This window comes from Arachis ipaensis, chromosome B04 (genome assembly GCF_000816755.2).
Source record: "Arachis ipaensis cultivar K30076 chromosome B04, Araip1.1, whole genome shotgun sequence".
Taxonomy (NCBI): domain Eukaryota; kingdom Viridiplantae; phylum Streptophyta; class Magnoliopsida; order Fabales; family Fabaceae; genus Arachis; species Arachis ipaensis.
In genome coordinates, this window is record NC_029788.2 from 20,726,653 (window position 1) to 20,739,088 (window position 12,436).

Genomic DNA, 12,436 nt, shown 5'->3' on the forward strand with positions numbered 1-12,436 from the left:
CCATCAACCACCATACCAACCACCTTATGAGCCATATGAACCATATATAGAACCACCCCAATTCCAATCCAATCACTCCCAACCACCACCACTTTCTTTTGTATCATGTCCAAGTCCGGCAACCCGAGAAGCAGAAGATCATCTAAGGGAAACAGTAATTAAATTTCAGGCAACCGTTCAACAACTGGAGCAAGCATTAATTCAATGGGCTTCTAGGCACTCAAATATACAAGGATCAGCCACAGCTCCATGTGGACAGTCTAGTGAAGAGCGTAGCATGAAGGAGATACCAGAAATCCCAGTGGACAAGACAGAGAATGAATTCGTACTAGAACAAGTAGAAGAAGCTGTCATTGTTCAAGAAGAAGAAGAAGTGGTTGAAGACTTAGGAGATGCAGAACCTCCATGGGAAAGTCCAGTCATAGAACCTCCTTCCAAGACGGTTGAATTTGATGCTAAGGAGGGTGTACAACCCCCAAGGTATATCACAGTTGAAGACTTGGAAGAGGTTGTTCAAGAGATGGAGATTCAAGAAGAAGAAGCACAACCTCCCATGCCCTTGGAAAGCAATGAAGAGAAGATTGAATTGGAAGAAAGCTACCAAGAGGAAGAGGTTGAAATTGAAGAAGCTTGCAAAGAGGTGGTAATTATCAGAGAAGAGCACAAGGGAGTGGAGCTTGCAATTTCATTAAAAATACCTCCCCCTAAGTTGCCATCATCCTTCACAACATTCAAGTGGATAAAATTCATATCCCTTAGCTTTCTGATTCCACTTGAATATGGGCTACTGGAGATGGATGGTCAACTTAGAGCTCTTTGTGGCATAAAGAGTAAGAGGAAGATGGTCAGTGATAAGAATTGTCCTGCAAGGTTCATCATGGTTGGAAACTTTAAGTTCAAACGCAAGGGTTGGTATAAAGCTCAACTGAATGGGTCTAGGAAGCTGTTTGGTCGCTGCAGTGAGAATTCAGATCACCTTTCACCCGGCTGGAAAAATGCAGATCGAGACAAAAACGGGTGTAAAAGTAAAGTTTGGGATCCTGGAATCTGTTCTAGCATTTGTCACCCCGGGAGCCTAAGAATCTGTTTGAAGCTTCTTAAGGGCTTTACATACTTAGTTTGGGACCCCAGAGGACACTGGAATCACAAACATTGGTGGAGATTCCTGGATGAGTTCAAGCACAAGCCACCATAATAGGAAGCTCGCCAAATGTCCAACTTAAGGACTTTAACTAAAAGAGCTAGGTGGGAGACAACCCACCATGGTATGATCGTTTCTTTTTAGTTTTTATTTAGTTTTATTTATTTTTGAATTTTATTTTATTTTGTTATATTGAACCTAGAGTTTTGCATCACATTCATATTAACACTGCATTCTGCATTTTTCAGATTACAAAAAAAAAAACGAGCACACGACGCGACTGCATCAGCGACGCGTCCGCGTCGCAAGGAGATGAGAGACAATATTAATATGAACAGAGAGTTTCGCAGGAGCAGCGCTGGAGGCGTGCCAATGGCACAAATCACCCCATGCGACCGTGTCATATGGGAATAATGGCCTCCCACGCGACCGCGTGCCCCACGCGGCCGCGTGACCAGGATTTCGACGTCAAAAGAGTGCATGGCCGAAAGTTGAGCTGGAATTGGGCTGGACCCGTGCTAGTAGCACAAGCCCTGCCACGCGAACGCGTCACCCACGCGTCCGCGTCATATTGGAAATAAGGCCACCCGCACGATCGCGTCAACCACGCGACCGCGTCACCCAGGATTTTGGCAATACTAAGTTTTGAACAGAGAGTTGTGCGACCGCGAGGCTGCACTCGCGCCATTAGCACAAATCAAGTCACGCGATCGCATGCCCCATGCGTCCGTGTCGCCTGACCTTATTGCGCATCACGCGGCCGCGTCACCCATGCGACCGCGTCGCCAGCGTCGCACACCTTAACCTCATATGCCAAAATATCTTGTCTTTCTCTTCCCCAAATCCTATTTTCTCTTTTCCCTCCTTATTTCTTACTTACTTCTCCTCTCTTTCTTTCCCTTCTCATTCTTCTTATCTTTCATTTTATTTTACTTCATTTATTTGCATATTTCATTCATTGCATTATTTTCACTGGTGTTGGAATTTTATTTTGGGTCATTGTGGATTATTGCATAATTATTTGACAATTATATATCACTTTTTAAAGGATGCTTGCATGTTCAATTTAATACTTTCAAATAGCTTATTTACCATACATGCTATGTGTTTGTGAAAAAGCCCATATGACATTATGCCCTTCTCTATCATACTTTATACTATTTAATGCTTGCTTTTCATAAACCCCCTTTACTATTTTAATTGAATATAATTGTCAATACAAACATGGTAATTTATTACAAGTAATGCTTGGTCTATACTACTCATGCCCTTTTCCGGCATGCCAATAAACACCCTGCATCCACTTATCTTTCGATGCACTGGCTATTTTTCATTGCTGGCTTTTCACATGTACTCGAGAGCATGTGTTAATGTCAATTACATCCTAATGTGCATCCATCACCACTCTTCCATTCTCTTCCTTACTATATATCTATTTGAATTTAATTTACTTTCTCTTTCCTTCTTCAGGATGGCCACCAAGGAAGGAAAGGAGAAAGCTACTCCCAAACCGCCGGCAAGGAAAGGAACAAAAAAAGAGCCCAGCTGAGAAACCACAACCCCCATCCACTTGCACATCTTAGCATGCACCAAGGAGTCAAGGACGGTGCAATCTTTAAGTGTGGGGAGGTCGATACCGATCTCCATGGGTTAGTACTTTTTTGTCTCAAACACTAATGTTTAAATTTTCTTTGTAGATTAGTTGTTGCATTTGCATGATTGTTTGATTTTTGCATATTTTACCACTTGGTGGAAGTAATATTTTCTTTTTCAAGAAAATTTTTAGAGAATTTCACTAATTTGAATAAAATTTAATGTTACACTTGTTTGAAGAGATATTATATTGGAACATGGTTTAGAACTCGAACACACAAAACCTGTGAGATTTTCTGAGCCTATTTGAATTGGTTGCATTTTATCAACCAAAAATTTTGTTTTAGTGTGTATTTTTCTCTCTAAAATTGTGATCTTTGTCTTGCTTAATTCTATATTTCCATGGTTTGATGTATGCATACACTTACATGATTGAGGCCTTTGTTTCACTGAGCTTACATACCCAAAAAACATGGTTAATGGACAGTTGGTTTTTTTTTTTGTATTATGATTACATGGATTGTTTAAGTTAGGTGGAAAGTTTAAGTTAATTAAGGATTCGGATTTTAGTCCACTTGGCCAAATACAATCCTACCTTAACCCTAACCCCATTACAACCCTTAAAAGACCTCTTGATATGTGTATCTGTGCATTAAATTTGTGTTGATTGTTAGATGAAGAGCAAGCCTTAGAAAGCAAGGTTAGTAGAGAATTGAGAGAATCGAATCTAAAACACTTGAGTGATTAGAGTGTATACACTACCAGTGAGGGTTCGATGCTCAATCCCTTGTTCCCTGCTTTTATGAGCTATTTTCTTCTTGCAAGTCTATTTGTACTTCATTTTTCATGATTTAAATTAGTGAAATCCAGTTCATATTTCCTCTTGAAAGATTTGTTTACTTTTAACTAGGTAGGTGGAAACATTCTGCATGTAGTTACATTCATAGGTTGCATTTCATACATTCTTCATCTTTATAGTTTCTCTTGAGCTTAGCATGAGGACATGCTAATGTTTAAGTGTGGGGAGGTTGATAAACTACTATTTTATGGTTTATCTTGTACTCAATTGAGTGGATTTCATCAACTCTTTACCCACTTATTCATACTATTTGCATGGTTTTACATTTACCTTCCTAATTATGTGCTTTGATTGAAAACTTGCTTCTTTGATCTTATATTTGCTTATTATTAATCCTCTCTTATTACCATTAGATGCCTTGATATGTGTGTTAAGTGTTTTCAGATATTATAAGGCAGGAATGGCTTGGAGGATGGGAAGAAAGCATGCAAAAGTGGAAGGAATGCAAGAAGTTGGAGAAATTGCTAAGCTGTCCAGCCTGACCTCTCTGCACTCAAACGGCTATAACTTTAGCTACAGAGGTCCAAACGATGCAGTTTTAGTTGCGTTGGAAAGCTAACGTCTGGGGCTTCGATTTGATATATAATATGCTATATTTTCCCTAACGCTAGATGACGCGACCGCGTGATCCATGCGGCCGCGTCGCAGTGACGGAAATCCAGCGTGGCAAAATTCGAAACCAGCGAATTCTGGACTGTTTTTGACCCAGTTTGCGGCCCAGAAAACACAGATTAGAGGCTATAAAGTGGGGGAATGCATCCATTCATAAGGCTCTCACAATTCACAATTTTAGGAGTAGATGTAGTTTTTAGAGAGAGAGATTTTCTCCTCTCTCTTAGGATTAGGATTTAGGATTTCTCTTAGTTTTAGGAGTGCCTCTAAATCCCAAATTCAATGTTCTTCAGTTATTATTTCTCTTCTACTTTTAGATACTCTAATACTTTTATTTGTTAATTACTTATGTTGCCCATTTGATTCATAAATCTTTCATGTTAGATTGGATTGCTTTTATTAATATAATTTGAGAAATTTTCAGATTTAATTTTGCTTTGCTTTATTTATATTGATGCTATTTAATTTAGATATTTTCTTCCTTTTGGCTTTGGTTAGGTATTTGGTAACACTTGAGTTGTCAAACTCAGGAGGTTTATTTTTATTATTATTATTTTATTTTACTTGTCATATAACATATTCCCACCTTACTTCCTAATAAACCCCAATTTACAAACTCATAACCAATAATAAGAACATACTTCCCTGCAATTCCTTAAGAAGACGACCCGAGGTTAAATACTCGGTTATCAATTTTAAAAGAGGTTTGTTACTTGTGACAACAAAAACGTTTGTACGAAGGGATTTTTGTCGGTTTAGAGACTATATCTACAACGCGACTGTTTTTATGACATTCTTTACTGGCAAAAAACCCCAACGTCAGAGGGACCTGAAAAACAGATGAAAGAAGCATGCCAAAGTACATAATAATAGTTTAATAACCAAAGCAAAAAGGGTCCAAATTATCCAAGTACAGTCAACCAACAACACAAAAAAAACTGTACTCAATTCTAAGGAGTAGTAAACTAGAAATTGTTCAAAAAATAACTGGACAGCAGTGAGCTTAACAGTTAGGCATCAGACAGATTCACATCAGAGTCAGAGAGATCATTGTCTTTGTCGGAGGGAGCCATATCCTTTTCAAAGCTTTGGAGAAGCAGATTGATTCTTTCATTACACTTGTTCTATGCTTTTTCATTTTGGTAAGCCTGCTTACGAGCTTCTTTGTAGGAACGCGCCGTCAGTTTGGAAATATGTGAAAGCTCATTTATAACGTCCTTGATTGATTCAGCAAGCTTAGATGGCTCAGAAGGACGACTTTCAAGATCACTATCAAATGACATGGTTGGCATCGAGCTTTTTCCTTTATTTTCTTTTCCGGTTCCAGAAACTCCGCCTCTTTTGATGGTAGACACCCTGTTTTCTACAGGCTCATTGATTAAATCAACATGAAAATGTTCAAAGATACATGTGAGAAAAATACCATAAGGCAGATTTGCCTTCTTATCACTACGTACACAGTCCCACATGTGACGTACCATTAAATAAGCAAATGAAATAGATGAAGAAGTAAGAATAGCAAAGAGAACTAGGGTATCGCAAACTGTTACTCTCTGATAGAAACCGCTCTGTGGCATTAGAATGTGGTTGATAATACAGTGAAGCAGAGCTCTCACAGGCCTGAGAGCTTTGTGAGTCAGAACAGTCCCATCCAGTGCAGAGAAATTTTCACAGACTTGAGTAAGAGCAATCTGATAAGAGATCCCAACTTGAGAGTCCCACTTTCCTGACATATATGCTGTGGCTCCTTCATCAATATACCCTAATGCAGCACCAATAGTTTTGCGGTTCAAGGTCAGATGCACCTTCTTGACATAAGAATGAATCGCTCCATCATGGTACATCATGTTCGCGTAAAACTCGCGAACTAGGTTTGGATAAACCAGCTTTTGAATCTTGAACAGTGGAGTCCACTTGAGATTATCAAAAAGAGTAGAGAAGTCAATTCCTTTTGTACTCAAAGTCTCCAAATTCACTATATGAGAGGCACACAGTTGACAGTTGACCAGAACTTGACCATGGAACTCGTAGGTAGCGCAAGAGTTGAACTGAGCCGGATCGAAGTGAGAATGATTCTTGTTGAACTTATTCTTGAAGTCTAGAGAATCCAAGCTTGGTGGTTCTCTAGTGTTGCGAAGAACGTAACCTTTTGAACGCTGAGAACTTCGGCCAGATGGATGAGGAGTTGATCGCCTTGGAGGTGAAGGGGGTGGAGAGGATTGTGAAGCTTCTTCTTCTTCGACCATTGGCTCTTTTTCTTTTCCAACCTTTTTGCGAGAAGAGATTCTCTGAGCAATTACTTTCCTCCTTATGGCTTCGGTTGATTGTGAAGAAGGGGAAGAAGATGAAGTAGAATGTATATGGATGTGGGTGTGGATTTGAGGAGCAGATGAAGGACTTTTGAAAGATGGGGTTCGATTGCTTCTTTTAGGTGCCAACTTCTTTTTCATGATAGAAAATGAAGAAGAGAGTGAGAAGATGAAGGGATGGCCGAATGGATTGGAGAATGGAGAGAGGTTATAACTACATTTAATGCTGAGTGGAGAGAGGATTAATAGAATAATGGGCATTTAATGGAGCGGTCATCATCAAGGAAATCTTTTTAAAATTAAAAAGTAACTGAAAGATCTTTTCCTTGAATCAAGGGAGAGAGTAAGGGAAAAAGATTTTGATTTGACATTAACTCCCCCTATAAAGATATGATGTGATAGCCTCCATAAATTATTTAAAAAGTGTGATGAAGAACTCAAATGGGTCAGAGTCATGGAATGGGTCAAAAAAGCTTTGGTTGGGCTCAAGTTTAAAAATACTTGTGATCAGTCTCCCTCAGTTTCCTGACTTGTTCACTACTTTCCCAGATTTGTCTCCTTCCAACCTACGAGACAAAAACAAACAGGATCAATAAAATCATAATTTTTCAACAGAACTTAAATCCAGCATACCCAAACTGTTTCTCAATGAACAGAACCTATCTTCATACAGAGGTTTAGTGAATATATCAGCGAGTTATTCTTCGGATTTCACAAATTGAATATCAATAGTACCTTTTTGCACATGTTCTCTAATAAAATGATATCTAACCTCAATGTGCTTAGTTTTAGAGTGCAGAACATGATTTTTAGAAATGTTTATTGCACTCATATTATCACAGAACAAAGGTATACTATTGATTTTCAATTTATAATCCTCTAACTGAGTTTTTAACCAAATTAATTGAGAACAACAAGCAGAGGCAGATATGTATTCGGCTTCAGCCGTGGATAGAGAAACAGTGGCTTGTTTCTTGCTAGACCACATGTTTAGTGAGCTTCCAAGGAAGCAACACATTCTGGATGTGCTTCTTCTATCCACTCGATCTCCCGCATAATCTGCATCATAAAATCCTACTGCACAGAAATCATTAGATCTAGGATACCATAAGCCATAATCACATGTTCCCTTAATGTATCTAATGATTCTTTTGACGGCTGAAAGATGACATTCTTTTGGGTGAGATTGAAACTTTGAACATACACCCACACTTTGAACAATATTCAACCTAGAGGAAGTAAGATACATAAGTGATCCTATCATTCCTTTATACCATGTTTCATCCACATCTTTGCCGTTTTCATCCTTTTCAAGTTTAGTATTCGGATGCATAGGTGTTCCCATTGGTTTGGAATTTTCAAGGACAAATTTTTTGATTAATTCTTTTGCACATTTACCTTGGTGAATAAAAATACCACTAGGAGTTTATTTAATTTGGAGACCAAGAAAGAAAGTTAATTCTCCCATTAAACTCATTTCAAACTCACTAGTCATAAGTTTTTCAAACTCTTCACACAAGGTTTCATTGGTTTAACCAAACACTATGTCATCCACATAAACTTGAACAAGTAGAATATCATCATTAGATTCTTTGATAAATAAAGTAGTATCGGTGGTACCCTTTGAAAGTGATTTTCCAGCAAGAAGGCACTAAGCCTTTCATACCAAGCTCTTGGATCTTGCCTAAGTCCATAAAGAGCTTTTGAAAGTTTAAAAACATAATTTGAAAATTTTTTATTTTCAAAACCGGGGGGTTGTGCCACAAATACTTCTTTATCTATAAAGTCATTAAGGAAAGCACATTTAACATCTATTCGGAACATTCTAAAACCCTTATGGGCAGCATAGGCAAGAAGCAACCTAATTGCTTCCATTCTTGCTACCGGGGCAAAAGACTCATCAAAATCAATACCTTCGTCTTGATCGTAACCTTGGGCCACTAGTCTAGCCTTGTTACGAACAACACTTCCATCCTCACCCAATTTATTTTTAAAGATCCATTTTGTATCGGTTACCTTCTTACTATTAGGATTGGGTACACGTGTCCAAACCTCATTCTTTTCAAATTGAGCAAGCTCCTCTTCCATGGCTTTAACCCATGAGGGATCTTCAAGAGCTTGCGTTACATTGAGAGGCTCTAATTGGGACAAGAAAGCAACATCGCTTTGTTCAACTTGCTTCTTGCTTGAGGATCTAGTGGTCACATCTTGGGAAGGATCACCAATAATAAAATCATGGGAGTATCCCTTCAAAAACTTCCATTCTCTTGGCCTTTGAGGTAAGGATCTGCCTTGATGAGCTTCAGCAATTTGGTCTGTTCTGGATTCTCTGGCTGGTTCAGAAGACAAAATTGAAATGTCTCCTCCATCCTGATGAGACATTTCTGGACGGACAAGTTCTTCACTTGGGACAGTTTTGGGATTTTCTTTACTGACTTCCTGGTTGACAATATCTTCACAACCTGCATCATCTTCTACTACAACACTGGGAATTGAATTAGTATCACAAAAGGACACGTGTATGGATTCCTCTATGGTTTTATGTTCATTGAGGTAAATTCTATATGCTTTGATAGTGGTGGAGTATCCAACAAACGTTCCTTCATAGGATTTTGGATCAAATTTTCAAATATTTTCTTTATTATTAAGTACAAAGCATTTGCATCCAAAAATGTGGAAATACTTAAGATTAGGTGGGGTTCCTTTACATAGCTCATAAGGAGTTTTCTTTAACCCTTTTCGAATGATGGTCCTATTCAAAATATAACAAGTTGTATTTACAGCTTCAACCCACAGAAATTTTGAAACATCATTTTCACAAAGCATAGCCCTAGTCATTTCTTGAAGGCTTCTATTCCTTCTTTCAACTACCCCACTTTGTTGAGGAGTTCTAGGACATGAAAAATTATGAGCAATTCCAAAATCATCACAGAAATTTTCAAAATCATAATTTTCAAATTCTTTTCCGTGATCACTTCTCAAATGGGCTATTTTTAAATCTTTTTCATTTTGAATCTTTTTGCAAAGAGTGGAAAAAGCATGAAAAGCATCATTCTTATGAGCTAGGAAGAGAACCTAACCAAATCTAGAGTAGTCATCCACTACCACCAAACCATAATGTTTACCTCCTAAACTTTGAGTTCTTGTTGGACCAAAAAGATCAATATGCAACATTTTTAATGGCCTCTTGGTAAAAATTCCATCTTTAGGTTTAAACGAGGATTTTACTTGTTTGCCTAGTTGACAAGCATCACAAGTAATATCCTTATCAAATTTAATGTTGGGAATTCCTCTCACTAAGTTCTTCTTAACAAGTTTAGAAATTTGGTATCTGCTTGCATGACCTAATTTCTTATGTCATAGCCATTTTTCAGATTCAAGAGAAGTAAAACATGTCACCTTTTGATCTTTTAAATCCTCAAGAGTTAATCCATACACATTATTACATCTTTTGGCTTCAAACAATATTTCACTATATTTTTCACAAATAACTAAGCAATCCAATTTTCTAAAAATAACTTCATAACCAAGATCACATAATTGGCTCATGCTTAGTAAATTGTGTTTTAAACCATCAACAAGTAGAACATCATTTATGAAAGAAGAGAAACTTTTACCAACTTTTCCAATGGCCACTATTTTTCCTTTTCCATTATCACCGAAAGTGACAAACCCTCCATCATATTCATCAAGCTTAATGAAGAAGGTTACCTTTCTGGTCATATGCCTAGGGCATCCACTGTCCATATACCACATATTGTCCTTTCGCTTGGATGCTAGGCAAACTTACAAAATAAGCTCAAGTGAACTTAGGTATCCAAATCTTTTTGGATCTTTTGACGTCAAACCATCTTCTTTGTCCCAATCCATTATAATCACAAACAATTTTTAACTTTATTTTCAATCATTCTTTCACTAAAGAAACATTGAATAGGAAAATGACCATTCTGATTGCAAAATCTGCAAAATCTATGAGTTGTTGTTTTCACAAGGCTTGTTGGGTTTCGAAACCTTACATTATTTGAAGATGACGCCATGTTGCAAAATAAAGTTTTTCAACAGATTTTGTAGTTTTAAGAAAACCCAAACCAGCTTTATCATAAAGAGGTTTTTGACTAGGCAAGAGTTGATTTAAATTTTCTAAACTTTGTACAAAGTTGGCTAAGTCTTCCTTAAGCCTTTTTATCTCTTTATGCAGCCACTCATTTTCTTCAAAATAATTCAAATTTGCAGTCATAGAATGGTGGTACTCACAACTTTTAAGTTGAGCTTTTATCTGCTTGTTTTCTTCAACAAGTTTAACAGCAGTTTCAGCCTCCCTTAATTTATCCATGAGAAAACCATTTTCAGCTTTTAAAATAGCAATTTGAGACTCAAGATCTTGATTTTCATTCAGGAAGCATTTGATTTTTTCAGAAAGATGGTCAATCATGAGATGAAGATCTTCAGTGTCAGGGTTATGAAAAACTACCTGCTCTACGTGATCGGCCATAAGGCAGGTTTGAGACTTGGTTTCTGATTATTCATCTTCATCAGAGTCATTTTTCAAGTCTTCCCAAGAAGCCATGAGTCCCTTCTTCTTTTTCCTTTTCGGCTTTTCCTCCTTCTTTAGTTTTGAGCAATCAGATTTGAAGTGCCCAGCCTCTTTGCAGTTGTAGCAGATCACTTTGCTGAGATCCTTCTTCCTTGAGCTGCTTCCTCTATTTTTCTCCTTTAGCTTCACCATTTTCCTGAATTTCTTAGTAAACAAAACAAAATCATTTTCAGATGAGTTATCACTGGATTCATCATCCAGAGGGTTAGTAACAGATTTGAGGGCTATTCCTTTTCTTTTTGAATCTTTTTTCAAATATGTGTTTTCAAAAGCAAGTAAATTTCCTCTTAAATCATCATAAGTCATAGAATCAAGGCCACTACTCTCAGATATTACTATTGCCTTAGTTTCCCACTCTTTTGTGAGACTTCTCAAAATTCTCTCACAAGCACAGATTCAGGATATGTGATCCCCATAGCATCCAAGCCATTGATGATGATGTTGAACCTTTCGAACAGTTCATCTATCGATTCTCCTTCTTTCATTGAGAACATTTTGTATTCTCTATTCAGCATGTCTATTCTGGTCTTCTTTACTAGGGTTGTGACTTTATGAGTGATTTGTAGTTTGTCCCAGATTTCCTTTGCTGTTGTGTATCTTGATACTCGTCGGTATTTCTTGAAGCTGATCGCACAGTTAAACAAGTTGATAGCTTTGGCGTTGAGCTCCACCTTTTTTCTGTCTTCTTTAGTCCAACTGGCTTCACCCTTAAGAGAGACCACACCATCAGCTCCTGTAGTGGTTGGAAATTGAGGACCTTCTAGAATTATCTTCCAGAGTCTGTAATCTACTGATTGGACAAAAATCTTCATTCTTTCTTTCCAGTAAGTGTAGTTCTTTCCATTAAAGAGTGGAGGTCTGTTGCTTGACTGTCCTTCTGTCAAAGTATAGGCCACCAGGTTTGAGCCACTATTATCTGCCATCAGGATCTTTTCTCCAAGCTACAAAGCTTGATCTCTTTGAGACCAAGCTCTGATACCAATTGATGGTAATCAGTGGCTAAGAGAAGGGGGGTTGAATCTTAGCCCCTTTTTTGTTGAGTAATACTTGCTGCCTTTTAGAATGCTTCGGGAGATTTTTCTGCGTTTTTTCCCATAACTAGACACGAGACATTTTCTTTTTGTCTCGTACCCAGTCAGAAGATTTTTTTTCAATTTTGTCTCCTTAGCAACAGAAACTGAAATGGAGTAGAAGAGAAAGAGAGAATCACACCAAGAAGTATCTTGGTTCAGCTACTAAGTGCAATGCAGCCTACGTCTAGTCTCCATCACAATAATGATGGAATTTCACCATAATCAACCAGATTACAGACAGCAATTCTCCCTAGG

General features: G+C 37.8%; 1 long non-coding RNA gene across 1 annotated transcript in view; it reads right to left on the reverse strand.

Annotated features, from left to right (window-relative positions):
- Positions 1 to 12,166, reverse strand: part of LOC110270564 — a 13,848-nt gene extending 1,682 nt beyond the window's left edge. The window contains exons 1-2 of the long non-coding RNA XR_002360202.1: positions 12,088 to 12,166; positions 6,291 to 6,295 (exon numbers count right to left, since the gene is read on the reverse strand). This is a non-coding gene — a long non-coding RNA (uncharacterized LOC110270564). The remainder of the gene's footprint in view (positions 1 to 6,290; positions 6,296 to 12,087) is intronic.